This window comes from Pinus tabuliformis, chromosome X, assembly GCF_031772625.1.
Source record: "Pinus tabuliformis cultivar Carrire ecotype Pingquan chromosome X, CPIR1, whole genome shotgun sequence".
Taxonomy (NCBI): domain Eukaryota; kingdom Viridiplantae; phylum Streptophyta; class Pinopsida; order Pinales; family Pinaceae; genus Pinus; species Pinus tabuliformis.
This window is the reverse complement of record NC_142308.1, coordinates 1,660,491,344-1,660,511,828: the sequence shown is the minus strand read 5'-3', so window position 1 is coordinate 1,660,511,828 and position 20,485 is coordinate 1,660,491,344.

Here is a 20,485-nt window from a genome sequence, read left to right as displayed (position 1 = left end):
AAATATTCTAGTACCAGTCATGACACCAATGAAACTATTAGTGGACCTTATAAAGATTATGAGGATTCTATGGGGGCTTGGTAGCATCAGGATAGGTCTTCTGGGGATAGTCAAGTGGAAGGAACTAATGAGATGTTTCCAATGAGCAAGAGAAGCAGAAGGGAGGCCAAGGTTCCAGGCCAATTGATCTCTCTTCTCGAGTGTTTGAGGGCTATCAATGCCCACAAGTTTGGTTGCATCTTCAAGCATAGGCTAGAAAGCCAGGTTGGAATTTCTCCTCATCAAAATTCAAAACTCTCCTTTACTTGTCTTATGCTTTATCAAAATCAATTTGTATTTCCAACTGGCGATGTTGCTTCGGTGAATCTGATGTAGTATTAAACCATCTATCAAGGTTCATTGTTACTATGATATCTGCCCCAATTGAATGACATGGCCTTCAAAGGGCAGAGGCTAATTGTAAGGTCCTATGTAATTTTGGTGGAATAATTGTCCCTCAACCAAGCAATCTAATATGAAAAATGTTTTCTTTATGGGGTCACCTCAAAGCTCTACCTATGGTTCCATTGGAAGTAATTTTGAATTGAACCAATGGAGTTACCATGGCATCTCTAGTAGGATATGAATATGTTTCTTTGATATGCGACAATAGTGAAAAGAAAATAATATAAAGGACAATAGCTCTATGCAACTCTATGTGAAGAGTTTACTTCATCTCAAGATGTGTTATCATTGGTTCTTGCAGTAATATTAGATGGTTTACTGGAGGCTTATATAACATACATAGACAATGAATTTATTCCACTTATATTCCATAGGCTTCTCCGCCTCTGAGTTCATTAGGCAATACATAAGTTGCTCTTATAAATTTGATTTGACTGATATGTTGGAGAGTAAGGAGAGTAAGGCAGATAAGTTCTACTAGACATTATTTACACTAATTATGGAATATTCAGGCCTACTTATAATTGCAAGTCCAGTGAAATCTTTCAAAGATGCTTGGCTATATGCATAATGCATTGTTAACAAAGAAAGGCAATTTTTCAGAGTGATGAAAAAAGTATCTCACGTAATTTGCAGCGTAACCGAAAATGGAAAGACTTGATTGTACATTTATTTCATCTACAAGTTAGTCCGTCTTAATGACAATGTTGTAATTGAATCTTAGTTGCATATCATGCTTTCATATTGGATTGACAAGTGGTGGCATTTCAGTGAGGTTATAGGTGTTGATTTGTGAAGGTTCGTTCAATATAGAAAACACTGACCAATCTGGAGAAGAGGAAAAAGGGGAAAAATATGATCAAAACGTGGAAGTCTGTTACACAATATTTTGTAATATCTCTTGTTCACTTCTCGTACCATATCCCGAAGTACCAAAACATTGACTATTGTGCAGCATATCCATCATGATATATAGACCAAAACCTCCCTGAAGAATCAAAGGAAAAATGCCTTGTATCCATTCTGGAGAAGGTTGCCTAGAAACCTAATTTTTGGCATCAGTGTGTTTTGTTCCATTGCCTTCCCATGTTGATGGCAGGTTTCTCGATTATACACTCGCGCTACCAGCATGGGTTTTCATAGGAAAAACCACGTTGAACCTCTTCTGAAAGTTTTTCCCAAACTGGAGGAGAAGCTTCACTCACTAGAACCTTCGGGAATAGCGAGCTGGATATTGGTTGTTGTTGATATGGCCGAGCTCTCTCATTTGGGCCTCTTGATGTGGACCTTCCTCCCTCTTTTTTGGATCCCTAACTCCATCTCCCTGCCTATAAATTCACTCCCTTCCATCCCCAAATGGTTGTTCATTGATTGTTGCATCCCTATACTGATATTATTCTTACATGATACACGTTCTAGCTTGGATAGGGAGTGCTTGAAGAGTCTTTAGTTGGACTTGAACATAGGTTGTATGCTTCCATTTTTAGCTTATTATACATACATATCATGTTCACTTTCCATATTTGTGTAAATGTTTATGCTATTAGCTTAATGTTCCTTGATCTCTTAAGTAGTTTATGTTTGATGTATTCCATATATGCTTGTTGGAAATACTGGGGGGGGTGGGTGAATCAGTATTCCTTTCAATTAGTATTATTATTAATCTTTCAGAGCATTAGTTAATCTTCAATTATTATCAGTGTTTGTAAAATGATAGTAGTGAACAAAAGGAACACAAATGCACACAATTTTTAATGTGGAAACCCCCTCCAGGACAAAAACCACTTGAACGCTTTTCTAATAATTCTTTAATATTCAACTCCAATTGAAAAGAAAGCTCCAACTTCCTAGAATATAGAAAAGCATTCTTCTCCAGCTCCCACTGGATGGATGCTCCAATGCCCTAGATTCTTCAGTAATCAATTGAATGGATGCCCCAACACCTAATGAGCTACAATTCACCCTAGCACCACCCTACCACCCTATAGAAGAATAAAATAAGGATGGACTCTCATACCAGGGAAAATGGTCCACTTTACACTAATATAGAATGATGTAGAAGAATAAAACACACTAGACCATAACCCCAACTATGACACAACCACCTAATTATGACCCTAGACCTCCCAACACTACCTCTTCAACTCTTGGCAAATAGACACTTGTACAACCTTTACAATGATGCTTTTACAATGACTCTGTACAATGATACTTTTACAATGACTGTATGCTATTGTTTTGCACCTTTATTGCTACTCTTGTCATGCTACCCTTTCTCACTCTTCTGAACATTAGATTATGCATTGAGTCTTCTATTGATGAATATACAATACCTGCAAAAAGTCTTCAAGGAAATACCCATGACATGATAATAAAAAAACTTACCTCATCCTGCAAAGCATATGTTAGTGCTAAACAAAAACAACAAATTAGAATACAAAGAACCTAATGCAATTAAGATATGAACATGCGTATACAGAAGATAATTACTTGGATCTTATCTCTATTGCATTATGTTGTTGCACCTTGCTCTTTGCTGCCCTAGAAAGTCTGGTCCTTTGCACCCCTTGCAACACTTGATCTAGTTTTTTTTCTTGGCTTCTAGGAGCACGATATTGAATCTGATGTATTTCTATGATTTCAGATCCCCAGTATGTGATCTACGGTCTTGTAGTATCCCTCTAAGTCTTCTTTCCAATGCCACAGGTCTGACCTAATTTGGATTTTTCAAGAACAAGTTATGCCCAATCTCTCACAATGACCTAACTATGGATTAGTTTAGTAGAGTGAACTTGTACGGAGTTCCACATGTCATTGTTTCCTCCTTCGACTCTGAAATTGATACATAGAAAACTACATTCCATGCACTATCTTCCACTTTTTACAGAATTCCAATCCGCTTCTCAGAGAGAGAGTTATGACGATTTTCCCAAGGTCACCTCTTTGAGATGAAATTCGGGAGCCTGCAAAAACCCTAACTTCCACAGATCATATCTCTGAAAATATAGCGAACCAATACTGAAATTATGTCATGATGTTCATCAAGATTTCATCTCAAATCAATTTTAATTTCAGTATCTAATACTTCGTAGAAATAAAGTTATAGAAAAAATTCCACGACCACTACTTTTTGAGGATATATGAGATTTCTTTTTATAGAGTTGAGAGGGGCTTCTATAGAGAATGTTGGAGGAATTTTAGGAGCTTAAAAAATTATTAATTATTGACTATTCAATGACCAAAACCAATGATAAATACCATACCATAACCACATGGGGTTTTATCCCACTAATTTGGGTTACTAACTTCAATCTTGAATAACTTACAAACCGTGAGGAATTACAAGGGTCGTAACTTTGGCATACGATCTCCGTTTGACGTGCACAATATCTCGTTAGAAAGATCTATCCAAGAACTGCAACTTTGGGAAGAGAAACATCGGTCCATGGACCCATGTTGCTCCCAGTTTTCCCAAAAAACATCGTTTAGGGCCTCAACATGGCTCCAGAAGTTCAGGACCAGAAAATCTGCTAAAAATAGTAAATTGTGCTACAATTAAGGAAACTGAAAAGATGAAAGAAACAATGGTGGGGTCCAAGTGGACTTGGAAGGTGGCCACCAAAATCCACCTGGATCACTTCCACAATCCTAGATGACACTTATCTACTCTACTACATCCTTTTGTTTCGTGTCGGTGATGTGGGATTCATTATGGCCCTTATTCAATGGATCACTTTCTGTCAACTTCATCTCATCATCTAGGAAGATGATCTAGAAACTCCCTTCCAGTACCTTAGAGCTTACATGCCCCAATGGCAAATTCTTCACATTCAACGACTTGTTTACATCATTGACCTTCGATCAGATGATTCCACATGTGTTCGACTTCAGTGTCACTATTCGCAGTCTTGGATTGTGCTGATTGTACCTTACGAGCCATTGTCATCATTGGTGGTTTTCTCTTGTGCCTATTAACGGTTTACATTATTGACCAGTAATCAGGTGGTGTTCTATCATGTTCGACTTCGACACATCTATTCACATGTTAGAATTCATACATTGATCGGGTCAAGACGGAGTGCAATACCCTAGATTTTGTCTGATAAAGTCCAAGTTGCATGGAGTTATGATTCATTCATGATTGTACACATGTTTCCCCTAGACGGATGGTTGCGACCATACCGTGGGTCCATATTCATGATCCTTTCTATTCGTATGGTTGTGTCCATACTGCAAATTCATGTATTATTAGATGTCTATTCCTGTATCGTTAGGCATGATCATTAGAGATGTTAGATATGTATATGTATATGTATATGCTTGATTTGCAAGTCTCCTAATGGTGTTGTTCTCATCCTTGCACTGACTTGTAAAGCATCTCAGCAATCACTCCTATTTTTCCTTCATGCTTTAGGGGGCATATGTTACATAGTATTTTGTCATATGCCTATTCACTTCCCATACCATATCCTGAAGTGCCAAACATTGACTATTGTGCAGCATATCAATCATGATATACAAACCAAAACCTCCTTGAAGAATCAAAGGAAAACTACTCTGCATCCATTTTGGAGAAGGTTGCCTAAAAACCTCATTTTTGGCATTAGTGCAATTTTCTCCACTGCCTGCCTGTGCTGATGGCAAGTTGCTCAGTTATACACTTATGCTACCAGTGCAGGTTTTGATTGGAAAACTCATGTTGGACCTCTTCTGGCAAGTTTTCCCAAATTTGAGGAGAAGATTCGCTCACTAGAACCTGCGGGAACAATGAGCTAGATATTGGTTGTTGTTGATATGGTCGAGCTCTCTCATTTGGGCCTCTTGATATTATCATTATGGGCTTTCCCATTGAGATGTGGACTTCCTCCCTCTTTTGTGGATCCCTAACTCCCTCTCCCTTCCTATAAATTCACTCCCTTCCATCCCCAAATGGTTGGTCATTGATTGTTGCATCCCTATGCTAAGATTATGCTTACATGCTACCCATTCTAGCTTGGAGAAGGAGTGTTTGAAGAGTCTTTTCTTGGACTTGGACATCCACCAAAAGGAGGTCTCCAACATCAAGGCATAGGTTGTATGCTTCCATTTTTAGCTTATTAATACATACATCTAATGTTCACTTTCCATAATTGTGTAAATGTTTATGCTATTAGCTTAATGTTCCTTGATTTGTTAAGTAGTTTATGTTTGATGTATGCCATATATGCTCTTGTATCTTGCATAGTACTTTGATCTTCCTTGCAGGTACCTGGACATGAAGAACAACTAAGGAGCGAGGCCTGGAGTGAAAGATTCAAAGCCACCACCAAGGATCGAGCGATTAGCATCAGAGTGAGGTAGGTTTCTCCTTCTCTCTGCATTTGTCAAACATAATCTAGGAAAGTGTATGTTAGTTTGTTTAGTTTGTTGCTAGACCCACTCATTGGGCTAGAGGGATCGCCTCTATCCGCAAAGGGGATTTGCCTTCACAACAAAGTCACGTCACACTAGCGTGTGGCACAAAAAGAGGCATGACTTAAGCATAAAAAGATGGATAAAAAGGCAACGAAGGGTACAAGGTTTGGAATTTTTAGGATCTAAAGTCAATGGATTTGAAGGAGCCCTTTGGGGTCAATTTATTTTTCAAGATTAAGTGGCCAAACTGTTGGACTCACCACACCAATTGTAAAATTAGTTCTCTATTATTGTATTTATCTTTAAGTTTTTCACAACTCCTTTCTTGTTGTTCAGTTATGCAGCCTGTGAGGAAAACTTTCCTGTATTTACAGTCATTTGAGAGCTGATTTGTAGTACAAGTTGCCTTCTATGATTCAAAAACTTCTAATGCATTCCCTCATATCTAATATGATTTTTCACTTATGAGATAAATACTTGTATAATGATCTAAGCATGAATAAATAATTCCAAGCAAAGATCAGTCTACGATATTTACTATCATTGTGCTATGAAATGAATTATTTTCCTCACCTTGAATATCGTGGGAGATGCTCTAGAGACGTGTGAATAAAGTGAAGTTGTTGGATTCATTTGCTAATTCCCAACACGTTATTTGTCCTGTCATTAAATGGCTAAAGACCTCCACACCTGTTAGGTGTCTATGATATTTGTGTTTATCTTAAAAACTAGTGATTTCCATTCTCTCATTATTATTTGAAGTTATATGTCCTCCTTTAAGCTTCCTATGCAATTTTCATGGTATAAGAATATGTTTGTGTATTATGTTATAAAGTTGACCAACGGATATGGTCTTGATCTTAAGATCTGAATCTGAAAGTATGTGTAGGAATTTACAGGGTAAGTTCCACAGAAAGAATACCAAAAGGACACCGCTCACAACCAGATCTCAAATCAATACACCAGTATTTTTGACGTGGTTAAAACCCTCAGAGTGCAAGGAGGGAAACAGTCCACGGCCTGTCCCAACGTGGGTACTACAGGCAATTTATTAATCAAAGAATGAAAATTTACATAAGCTTCTCTCATGCACGGATTGCCCGAACAATGACCCTCCATGCGCTTTAAATAGAACTCATGGACCAATCGGGTGTCAAGCCACGGATCAAGTGTCGGTAATACCGAGGTGAGAGTGAACCGTCGGATCACTACATATCGTGACCGTCGGATTGTAAGTTACAAAATGTACAACGGTAAAGAAACACACTTTACCTAACTCTAACCTAACTCTATACTAGACCAAGTTGAACTTAACTATATCTTATGTGTCGGAATATCCTAACATCCCCCCTTAAGAACAACTTGGGATAGGATTGAAGGATTTACAAATATGACACAATAGGAGAAGGAAGGAGGCACTAGAGCCTATCCCCCCTTAGTGACAACTTCCTGAACTCCAAGCATATATCGAAGTTTAGTGAACTTCACCTCTGTGAGAGCCTTTGTGAAGATGTCTGCAACCCGATCATCTGTTGGAAAATATTGCACTTCAAGAACATGGTCATGAATGAGCTTTCTGATGAAGTGCATGTGTAGTTCAATGTGTTTGCTGCGCTGATGTTGGACTGGATCTTTGCATAGCTGAATGGCACTTTGATTATCACACCAAAGTGTGGTTGGATGCTGCTGCTCAAAGCCAAACTCTGATAGGATCTGACGAAGCCACAAGGCTTCCTTACTAGCTTCCACGGCACCACGATACTCTGCTTCTGCTGACGAAAGAGAAATGGCAACCTGTTTCTTACAAGCCCATGTAATAGGTCATGAACCAAGAGTGAAGACATAACCGGCAGTAGACTTCCGATCATCAGGGTCACCAGCCCAATCAGAATCAGTGAAACCAACTAACAGAGGAGTTGCTTTGGCACTGTAATGAATCCCAAACTGTATTGTACCTCGAACATAACGAAGTATTCTTTTAGCTGCTTTCCAATGACTTTCACGGGGGTTTTGCATAAAACGAGCAACAAGGCCAACAGCAAAGCAAAGATCAGGACGAGTATGGGTTAAATACAAGAGTTTTCCGACAAGTTGACGGTATAAGGTAGCATCAACTTCAGGAGAAGTACAAGAGACTGAAAGTTTGACTCCAGACTGAAAGGGAGAAGGGGCCGGCTTACAGTCTTCCATGTGAAAATGACGAAGAATATCACAAGCATACTTGGACTGGGAAAGGAAAATACCCTCTTGGGATTGCAAGACTTGAAGACCGAGAAAATAGTGTAAATGTCCTAAGTCTGTCATTTCAAATTTCTTTTTAAGGCTGGACTTCACATGGTTTATAAGGTTGGGATCACTACCAGTAAGAATAAGATCATCAACATAAAGAACAAGGATGATAAGAGAGTTGCCCACTTTCTTGGTGTAGACAGTATTGTCAGAATGACACCTAGAAAAGCCAGATTCTAAAAGAAAGTTATCCATTTTGGCATACCAAGCCCGAGGAGCTTGCTTGAGGCCATAAAGGGATTTCTTAAGTCGACAAACAAGGCTGGAGTCTGTTTGTATGAAGCCAATGGGTTGTTCCATATAGATTTCTTCCTGCAAGTCCCCATGCAAGAAGGCAGATTTAACATCCATCTGATGGACTTCCCATTTTAAAGAGGCGGCAAGGGAAAGAACAAGGCGGATAGAGTTCATTTTGGCAACAGGGGAGAAGGTTTCAGTGTAGTCAATGCCTTCAACCTGTGAAAAGCCCTTAGCAACGAGACGAGCTTTATGTTTATCAACTTTCCCATCTGGTCCATACTTGGTTCTGTAAACCCATTTACATCTAACAAGTTTGCGTCCCTTTGGTAGAGGAACAAGATCCCATGTATCATTTGTCATTAATGAATGATATTCTTCATTCATAGCTGCTTCCCAATGTGGATGGCCTGAAGCTTCTGCAAAAGTGTCAGGATCATGATTTACTGGAGCTTGAGCCAGTAAAGAAGAGGCTCTTTCAAACTGAGAACGTGTACGTCGCTGATCTGTAGGATCACCGGCAAGATCACCTGCTGCATCCCGAGTAGCATGGACCCATCTTGGAAGTTGAGGATCCTGAGAAGGTGGGGGAGGATTATCATCCTCGCTTTCATCATCTGAAGAAGAAATGTTTTCAAAAGTAGAAGAGATAGGAAGAGGTGGCACATCCGCCGAACTAGGCTCGCAGGCCGATTTATTTTCATCAAATTTTACATCTCTTCTAATGATAACATTTTTGGACTTAAATGGAATAAGTCTATAACCTTTTACATCTTCAGAATATCCAACAAAAGTACATTTCTCACTCTTAGGTTCTAAAGCTTTATGCTTTTCATCTGGAATATGGGCCCATGCTTCACTTCCAAACACACGAAAGTGACTTACATCTGGTTTAATGGAACTCCAAGCTTCTTCTGGAGTGATATTCTCTAGAACCTTAGTAGGAGTGCGATTGATTATATAATTTGCACAATTAATTGCTTCGCCCCAAAACTAAGACTGAGTCCTTTAGATTGCAGCATACAATTAGCCATTTCCTTTAAGGTGCGATTTTTCCTTTCAGCTACACCATTTTTTTGTGGAGTGTATGGAACAGTATGTTGCATTTGAATTCCATTTTCGGTGCAAAAGTTGATGAATGTGTTTTTAACATATTCTCCACCATTATCAGTTCTTAGCTTAAGAATTTGATGTCCAGATTGTTTTTCAACAAAGGCTTTGAAGGCCAAAAAAGTGTTAAATACTTCGCTCTTGAGTTTTAAGAAGTATACCCAAGTGCGTCTGGAGAAATCATCAATGAAAGTTAAGAAGTACTTGCAGCCAGAGAATGAAGCAACAGGAAGAGGACCACATAAATCACTGTGCACAAGCTGTAAAGGGGCTGAGGCGTGCCAAGAGGCACGTTTGTCAAAACTGTCCCGATGATGTTTTCCAAGTACACATCCGGAACAAACACCATCTCTGCAAGATACCATAGGAAGACCTGTCACCATATTTTCTTTACATAGATGCTGAAGGGAGCGATAGTTTAAGTGACCAAATCGCTCATGCCAAAGTTTGCTCACTTCATCATTATGAGCAACAAATACTGAGGGAAGATTGGATGACCCAAAGTTGTGAAACTTATACAACCTTTTGGAATCATCACCAAGACCAGTAGCTAGAATCTGTTTAGGATCTTTTAGATCCTTGATTACAACATCATGAGGTGAAAATTCAACAATTTTACCTTCACCTGAGTGAGTTATCTGATAGATAGATAGAAGGTTGCAGGATAAGGTTGGAACACATAATACATCATTAAACTGACCATTGTCTAGATGAACAGTTCCAGTCCCTACAACATTAAGAGATCTATCATCACCAATATATATATTTTTGGTGTTACAATCATTTAAAGAAGAAAACATGGCTTGGTTTTTGGCCATGTGACAAGAGGCTCCAGAATCAATGAGCCACTCATGAGAATGAGAAGAAGAAGAAGATACATTTAATGCATAACCAGACTGAGATGATTGACAATGAGATGCAGAAAGTGCCATTCCGGAAGTTGAAGTTGAAGTAGGCTCCACATGGATGTTATGTTTCTTCATTGCGGCTTCCAAGGCTTCCATCTTCTTAAAGCATTTAGATTCTAAGTGGCCATCTCGATTACAAAAGTTACAATGTCTATCAGTCTTCTTCCATTTGTTTTTATTGGTCTTATCATTTTGCTGAAATGATCTTTCATTTTGAGGCTGAGATGGTTTAGGACCATTCTTTTGAGGATATGACTTCTTAGGATTCTTTGAATTTGGTTGCTGCTGGGCGGCTAACGCTTTCGTGGAAGAGTTTCCAAGATTAAGAAGACCAAGGTGTAAGATTTTTTCTTGTTCTCTTATTAAGGAATCACAAAAGGAGTCAAAGGAAGGGGCCTTGTAGTCTTGTCCTTGACAAATGAAAGCTTCCCTTGTAGAATGGAAAGTGGAAACAAATACAGAGTAGGCTAGTCCCAACTTAGTAAGGATGGAATAAATAAGGTTACCATCTTCTTTCTTAACTTTAACACCTTCCAAGAGATATCTAAGGGTCTTGAATTTGGACAAGAAATCTTCAATGCAAGAAAAATTATTAGGATCCAAAGTAAGCAGCTCATTTTCAAGTTGATGGGCTCTAATTTCATTTTTAATCCCAAAAACTTTAGCAAGTTTTTCTAATGCTTCATGAGGAGTCTCAAGTCCTGCAATGTGGAATCTAAGATCAGGAGAAATAGACATCCCTATCAAACCACGTGCTTGATCTTGTCTATTTTCCCATTTTGCCACCTTGTCTTCATCTTTTGGTTTCTTCTCTTGGTTTGTGGCTATTCTGAAGAGACCTTTACTTCTAAGTAAATCTTCCATGTATTCTACCCATTGGAAGTAGTTAGTGCTGTCAAGAATGACTTGGCATGGACTTTCCATTTTAAAAAAACTGAAGCTGAAGATGCTGAAAGTAAGTGTTCCAATGGATAGATCTCGAAAAAATAGGCGGTTTTAAAAAAAACGGCTCTGAAAAAGGCTTCCGGATGAAGAAGTTATGGCTTTTTGAAAAAAAATTGTTGACGATGCCGGCAAAGTGCGCGAATGTGCGGGAATGAAAAAATCCGCCCCCACAAAATGGAGACTTGAACCCAAGACCTCTACTCTCTTAAAATAGCTTTGAACCAATTGATCTATACAAAAAATTTGAGAGAGAGAGAGAGAGAGAGAGAGAGGGGGGGGGGGCCTTGGTTTGCATGCTTGCCTTGAGAAAGCTCTTTTTCCCTACAAAACACAAAACCCAACACGAATATAAGTTAGCTTTAGCCGAAAAACTAAATATTTTTCTCAATGTTTCTGATTTTCCGAGATCACACTAAGGTGCAGGGAAAAGAGCATACGCATGAGAAAAATCTTTCCTTTCTGTTTCTGATTTGCCCAGATCGCACAGAGTCGCAGGGCAAAGAGCATACGCAGAAATGAAAGGTATAGATCCGGTTAAAAAAAAAGGCTAAATAAACTGAGACCGAAATAAGCAGAGAGAAAATAACAGTAAACTGCAAAAGAAACACTGTATACCTCCCGATCTGAAAAATGACGCAGCTAGGGCTACCGGAAACCTTTTCGCGTGAAACGAAAGGGGTTCCTCACTGGAACAGATGCTCCGAACGCAACAGAGCAGTCCTCTCGGCCCGAAAGCAGTCAGAAACAACAGATCTAGGAAACGACAGCCGCATGCAGTTCTACCGGCTTCAGATTTGGATCACCAACGGACGCGGCCCTCAAATAGCTCTGATACCATGTAGGAATTTACAGGGTAAGTTCCACAGAAAGAATACCAAAAGGACACCGCTCACAACCAGATCTCAAATCAATACACCAGTATTTTTGACGTGGTTAAAACCCTCAGAGTGCAAGGAGGGAAACAGTCCACGGCCTGTCCCAACGTGGGTACTACAGGCAATTTATTAATCACAAAATGTACAACGGTAAAGAAACACACTTTACCTAACTCTAACCTAACTCTATACTAGACCAAGTTGAACTTAACTATATCCTATGTGTCGGAATATCCTAACAGTATGTGCCTAGCTTGATTTGGTCCAGCATCATTTTATCTTGCGAACAACCATTGTTGTAAAGATATCATTGAAGTGGCATTGAGCTCATAAGATATATGAGGGTTAACCTTTCTCACTCAAAATACATCTTAAGGCTTAAAGCAGGGAGGTTCTCTTTCAAACATCTAGAGAGTGCCTTGGAAATATTCCCCTAACCAAGAACGTCTCAAGGAACAAAATAATTGTTCCATATAAAAGTGTTAGTAACTTCATCCAAGTTCATTGAAGCATTCACACATCATTAGCTAGCTCAACCATTGAAGCATTCACACATCACTGGCTAACTGAGAATCATGTTTCATGAAGAATCAACACTTTCAAATGTTGGGTGTTGGGTGTTGGGTGTTGTAGACATTATTTGGTTTCTTTTATGAATTAAAATCTCTTAACTAGTTATGAATCGTGTCAATTTCAGTTAGCATCTTGAAATCCTATACAACACATATATTATACATGATGACAGGGTTCCATTCTAACAAAGCATCATGTCGAACAAGGCTTAAACTTTCACAAAAAATTCTTGTGCAGTAATTTCAGTGCTAGCCAAGATGATTTTTTGACCTCTACAACAAGTTGTCTGTAGGTTTTTTGAAATTTTGAATGAAACACAACCATCAAAATCTGATCTCAATGTCCACGAGTATGAAAATTCATGGTCAAGGTCTCCCCACTAGTAAGACAGTCAGAACTTCACGTGTTTTAAAAGTGGCGAGTTGGATCTGGAGCTAAATGTGCAATCAGTGATTCCAAAATCCCACCCTCTGCTCTACACACTACAAAAAATTCATTTGTTGATCAAAGGTTATCCTTGAAAATTGTAGGTGTGCAAAGTTACTTAACCAATGAAGTCTCATTAATGTGTTGATCTAATTAATTTAAATCTTGTTTTATGTGTTAATCCTATTATCACCTTCATATAGTTCTTAGTTCATTGATTGTTTCCATAAGGTTCCAAGTTAGGTTTTCTTTTGAATGTGTCATCAAATCTGAGTCAAGCTTAATATTTGAAAGTTAGGTTTTCATATTTATCCAATTCCTATTTTAAGCCTTTTCTAATACTTAAAGGCTTTGTTAACATACGCATTTTTGTTAAGGCTCTTGAATTAACGACAACGTTCCTTTTTCTTGTTTCATGATTTGGCTCATATAACTCTAACAAAAGTCGTAATACTCTGTATTTGTGCAGAACAAAAGTTTAGCTGGTTCTAGGTTTGTAGGTTGTAGCACAGTTTGGGAATTTTACAGGGATAAGCTTTCCAAATCTAAAATTATTTCAAAAAATCACAAATATGTTCTTCATAATCGTTTGGAAACAAGTATAGATATCCTTAGTGATAAGGAGAAGCAGTGCCTTTTGGATCTGGGGGCATTTCCCAAAGGTATATAATTCAACGTAATTTATTATTGGACATTTGGGTATAGTGTAGGGGATGGAATGGTTGGAAGCTTTTGAGGTCTTACTAGAAATTGCAAGTCAAAATCGCATCAATCTCACAAGCTATCTAGGGTATAAAACTCGTTTATGTTTTCATCCTTTCATGATTTCTTCAATTAGTCCAAGTCTTTATATGTGTTTTTCAAATTAAATTATTGTGCTTGTGGCATCCTTTGACTACATTAAAGCACTTTGTGAAATATTTCATACTTACTACCACATGTTAAATGCATATGAAATAAATTTAAGGCGCAAGTGAATTCATGTTAAGTTATGAGCTACATAATTATTGCATTGGATATTCAAATATCTACAACTATGGTGTTATGACATAATTCATGTCAATTACAAGTTACAAAGTTTCGCATTGTCTGATATATTTGGTTTACTCGTCTCTCATAAGATCAAGGGAATTTGAAATTCATCTAAATATGTGGTCTTCATTGAGCATAAACTATTTATTCTTTAGCTTTGTAGGAGTGTGTTTGATCTAGTAGTTCATGGCTATATGTGTCAATTGGTAGTTATAGGAATATGATTGTTGTATCAGTTGCAGATGAAACATAGCATAAACAATACTTGAAATGATTTTGCTGAGGAGCTCAAGCTTAATGTGGTTCCTCTGGGTCAGATATTCTTTAAATATCATTTTTAGGATGAACTTTTCAACTTCGTAGTTGAATTTCTTATCTATTAGTACATGGATCTTGACAAATTATCTTCTCCTTTTTCATAATAGGGAACCATTGTGATCTAAGCTTCCATAGAAATTTAGATCTTAGTTCTATATTATGAGTACATTTGTTGTGGTTGAGGTCCATATACAATATTCTATGTAAGTGTTGCAACTCATCGATTAAACTTCTTTACTTCCTTTTTAAGATAGTAGTAATTTGAGCTATTAACATAACCTTTTTTTCAATTCATCCTATTTGAAATAATCATTTCAGAGAATGATATAAATAATCTATTTATCGATGGGTATGTAGTTTGATCCAAATGAGGTAAATGCCTTAGTGCAACTAATGACATTGAAGACTTTTGTAGCTAACATACCTGATCCGAATTGGATCCTTAAACATTTTCATGACTGTTTCAAATTATGTCAGGCTTCAGAATCTTATGAGTGACGAGCTTATCAGAAATGACCTCTGGACAATCGCAATTTGTGGCCAGCATGGAACAACGAGGACCCTCGGTCAAAGTGCGCTGACCGTTGGCCCATGGAGACCACACATGGACGCAAATTGGCAATTGGAAGCCCAGATTAAAAAACAGAGGCAATTTCTGATACGCGATTAGCGCAATCGCGTATCGCAGGGCAAAACTTTCAGTGAAGGAAAGCCCCAAGCGCTCAGTCATGAGGAAAATAGGAAACCGTGCGAAAACCATCAGAAAGCGGGTCTTGCGCCCAAAACCGGCGGGATATCGCATGCACTTCGAGCGGTAAGTAGGTTTGGCCGAATTCAGTGCGATGCCACACATCAGGTGACACGTGTCCAACGGATGTGAGAGAAACCCGCTTACATCACGTGAGTAATCGTCGAGCAACTTACCCGTGCAATATAGACGGACACCGTAGGATCTAGAGGCTCCAGATCTATGGCGGAGAATCAACCCGATGGAAGACCGGATTTGACGGGGAAATAGACTGAGGTACATGAGATTTGAGGTCTGACATGACTGATGAGTTGGCAGAGGAATAGTTTCGCGGGCAATCTTGGAGCAACGAAAATAACGACCATTCAAAGAGAACTAACACTCAGTTCGCGAGGAAACAAGTGGCCACCTCTCTGTCAAGCATTACACAACGATGATGACACAAAGCAGGGGAATTCCAATGGACAGAGGCAGGTGATCCAGAGAGCCGGGAAGCGGAAACGAACAATCAAGGAGCAGATTGGCTTTAAGCCACGAACAGAAAAAGAGCAGAGGGGGACAAAAGTAGAGAGAAAGAAGTGAATTACAGAGAACAGAGAAGCCGAGCTAACCTGCAGAGCAAAGGCAGCATTGAGCAGACAGAACAGAGAGAGTCCGAGAGTCTGTGAACTCCAGAGAAGGCTTGAGAGGTTCAAGCAACTCCTCTATGTAGACCTATCAAGTATTGAGTACCAAATTGGACTCATACCATTGAGACCAGTCGAGGTCGAGATTCAGTAAGGGGATTCTGTGTACTCTAGAGACTTAGGGGATCCAAGTACAATCCTACTGATCATTCTCTGTTAAGTGAGACTCAAATTGAGCTCCTTATTGTAAAATATCTGCTTTAAGACACAATAGAAAAGGCCACCACTGAAGGTTGGACTAGGAGACATAGCCCAGGAGGATTGGGTGAACTCCTTATTAAATTTGTTGTGTTTTTGTATTTGCTTACTGTGTTTCTCTTACTGTTTCAAGTGCCTGTGTATTTCGCAATCTTATCGATCCATTGCTTAAAATAACATAGGCACACCCCAGCACATGGGTCTGTAATACCTTCATTAATTAACTGAGATCATTCACGAGTGATTTTCAGATCAAGTGGTATCAGAGCCCTAGGGTGTTTAAGGTTAGACAAGCTTGTGCTGGATTTTGTTGTTGAATGCTAACTAGATCAAAGCTTAAATTAGGAGAAGGAGAGTTGGTCAAAACTAACCCAAAAATTGGAAGAGTCTATCCTAAGAAGAAAATTTCAGAAGAAATTCCCTTGGGACCAGACCCCCACTTCATAGATAGTTTCCTGCCCATAAGGTCCATGGTAGAGGAACTGTACATGGAGTTTAAGAAAGGTGAAGATGAAGATTCATCACACTCCAAAGAAAAAGGAGAAGAAGAATCTCTCCTCCATGACCACTCAAAAGGCAAAGGGAAAGAAGAAAACTTTCTCACACCTCCTAATAGCCCTGAACATAAAAATAAGACATCTTTGATTAAATTAGATGTTAAATTTGATTTTCCAATATATGATGGAGAGTTGAATGCAGAGAAGCTGGATAATTGGATCAAACAAATTGATTTTTATTGTAGAGTGCAGAGTATCGGCTCAGACAAGAGTAAGATTCAGCTGGCCAGTCTACACCTCAGAGGCACTGCCTTAGTATGGTGGGAAGGTAGGACACAAGCTGACATGAAGAAACATGGTAAGATTCTTTCTTTCTGGAGTGAATTTGTTTCTGCAATCAAAAAGCAGGTCTATCCACTAGCTTACATGCAGCAAGCCATGATGAGCTGGCAAACTCTTCACCAATTGAAAGGGAAAAGTGTACAGGGTTACACCCAAGAATTTAGGAAGAGACCTTTAATTCTAGGAATTTCATTAGACTCACCTGAGACTCTGTTGAAGTACATAGGTGGTCTACACAGCTACATGACGCACACTATCCTCATGTTTAATCCCACTAGTATAGATGAGGTATCTGTTCAAGCTACACATCTAGAAGCTATAGGAAAGAATGGGAACCCAGAAGTTGGAGGATCATCCAAGCCCATTGCAAGCAAGAATAAGGAGAAAAGAAAACAAAAATGGAAAGAGAGGAAGGTCGACACTGCACAAAAAAGCAAGCCTTCATGCACCCACTGTAAGAAGGATGGGCATGATGATGAGCACTGTTGGATTCTGCATCCGAAGCTGAGACCTAAGAAGTTCAAGGGCAAGAAGAAGAAGACTATTGCAGCTATTTAGAAGGATTTGGGGTTGGACTCAAGAGATGAAACAACCATTGCAACCACAGGTATAAAAGGTAAAGATTCTGAAGCATCTACTGGTAATTCTGCACAATCTATTAATGATGAAGAAAATGAGAGAAAAAGACATGAGCTTTTCCATATTCGAGTTAATTCCAAGCATCAAAAGATTGATACTTTGTTTGATAGTGGCTCACAAGTAAATTTAATTTCTGAAGCAATTGTAAAGAAGTTGGGATTACTGACTACACCTCACAAGAAACCATACCCATTAGGTTAGTTAAGTGATAAAGCACAACTACAAGTGACTAGACAATGTAAACTTAAGTTTTCTTTTGGGTCAGCATTTGTATATGAGGTTGAGTTAGATATAGTTCCTTTGGATATATGTGGAATTATTTTAGGAAGTCCTTACTTGTATGATAGAAAAGCTATTTTATATAGAGCTGAGAACAAGTATCTACTCGTTAAAGATGGAATCGAATACTTTGTAAGAGCTCATAATCTCAAGAATAATTATACTCTCATAAACTCAGGGCAGATGAAACGAATTCTAAATTCATGCAAACAATTTTTACTGATGGTTGTAAAGGAAAAGAAACCTAATAAAACCAATGTATTTGAGGGTTGTGATGCTAAAAACAAGCTGATTTAGAAAAAGTTGTTTCAAAATATGATATCTTGTTTCAAGAACCTAAAAGTCTGCCACCCAAAAAGGAAACAGTGCATGATATTAATTTGCAGCAAGATGCTCCATTGCCTAACATTGGAATGTACAGGTTGTCCGCTTTAGAGAATGCAGAAATTAAGAAGCAGGTGCAGGAGTTGCTCGAGAAGGGGTTCATCAGACCTAGCACATCACCATGTAAGTCTCCAATCATTTTGGTAAGAAAGAAAGATGGCTCGTGGAGAATGTGCATTGATTACCGAGCACTGAATAAGATAACGATAAAAAATCGTTATCCCCTTCCTCGCATAGATGATCTATTAGATCAATTGAAAGAAGTTGTTTATTTTTCCAAGTTAGATTTGCATAGTGGATATTATCAGGTCAGAGTTGCAGAACAAGATGCATGGAAGACTGCTTTCAAAACAAAGCAGAGATTGTATGAGTGGTTGGTTATGCCTTTTGGCTTAACTAATGCTCCTCCTAATTTCATGAGAATAATGAATGATGTACTCAGACCTTTTCTTGATGATTTTGTTATTGTATATCTAGATGACATTCTTATATTAAGCAAAACATGGGAAGAACATTTAAAGCATGTTAAGCAGACACTAGATGTTTTGAAAAGAGAAAAACTTTATGTTAAAATCTCAAATTGTGAATTTGGCAAAACATCTTTGAATTATTTGGGTCATATAGTAGGGGGTGGTGAATTGAAGATAGATCCCTCTAAAGTTGCAGTCATTGTAAACTGGCCTAAACCCAAATCTGCTACAGAAGTCAAAAGCTTCTTAGGAGCAGCACAATATTGGAGAAAGTTCATTTCTAACTTTTCCCTAATTTCAGCTCCCTTACATGCTTTAACATGATTGAACAAGGTGTTTCAGTGGGGAGGCAAACAACAGAAAGCCTTTGACACCTTGAAAGAAAAGATTAGTACAGCACCAGTACTAGCACTGCCTAATCTTCAAAGACCATTTGAGATCCAAACGGATGCCAACGACTATGCCATGGGAGCAGTGTTGATACAGCACGGTAAACCCATATGTTATCATTCTGAGACATTTAATTTTACAGTAGTTAACTATCCCACATATGATAAAGAATTGTATGCATTAGTACAGAGTGTGAAAAAGTGGAAACATTACTTAATGGGCAAAGATACAGTTATACATACTGATCATCAACCACTTCAATATCTACACTCCCTTGCAGCATTTAAGACACTATAGATGGATCGGTTTTCTACAACAGTTTCATTTAGTCATCAGATATAAAAAGGGCATACACAATAAAGTTGCAGATATGTTATCTAGACCTATTATAAATGCATCCACTATACTTAAGCATAATTCAGTACTGCATGAGAGCTACATTGAACAATATGCTCAAGATATAGATTTTAAAGATGTATATGCAACTTTAAGTCAAGGCAAACGAGTAGAAGAATTGGACTATCATGTTAAGGACTGACTCTTGTATCATTGTGGGAAGATATGCATTCCACAAACCGAAAGAGTAAAGATAATTTGAGAAGCACACACTTCTCTAATATCATGTCACTTTGGGGTAAGTAAAATGGTTGCACAGCTGCAAAGATTTTGTTATTGGCCAAAAATGAATGAGACAGTTTCTAGATATGTAAGAGGGTGTACCATGTGTGCTAAAAGCAAGCCCAGCAATAGAAAACTAGGCTTGTACACTCCACTGCCAGTTCCTTCTCATCCTTGGGAAAGTGTTTCCATGGACTTTGTTGGAGGACTGCCTAAATCTAGGAAAGGTCATGACTATTTATATGTTGTTGTGGATAGGTTTAGAAAAATGTGTATTTTGATACCTTGTAATAAACAAATTACAACTGAACAAACTACAAAGTTGTTCTTTCAACATGTATGGGTTCATTTTGGATTACCCACTTCCATTGTATCTGATCGAGACACCCAATTTGTTGGGAAGTTTTGGTCGAGTCTGTGGGAACTGATGGACACCAGACTGAAGAAAAGCACAGCCTTTCATCTGCAAACAGATGGCCAGACAGAAGTAGTCAACAGGACAGTGATCCAGTTGCTCAAAGGCTATTGCAGCAAGCATCCCAAACTTTGGGATGAACATTTGTGTTATGTGCAACATGCTTACAACCAAGAAAAACATTCTTCTACACAGAGATCTCCTTTTGAGACCTGTTTTGGTTTCACAACAAGGTCTCCCTTGGATTTTCTCTTTGGTAAAGACATAG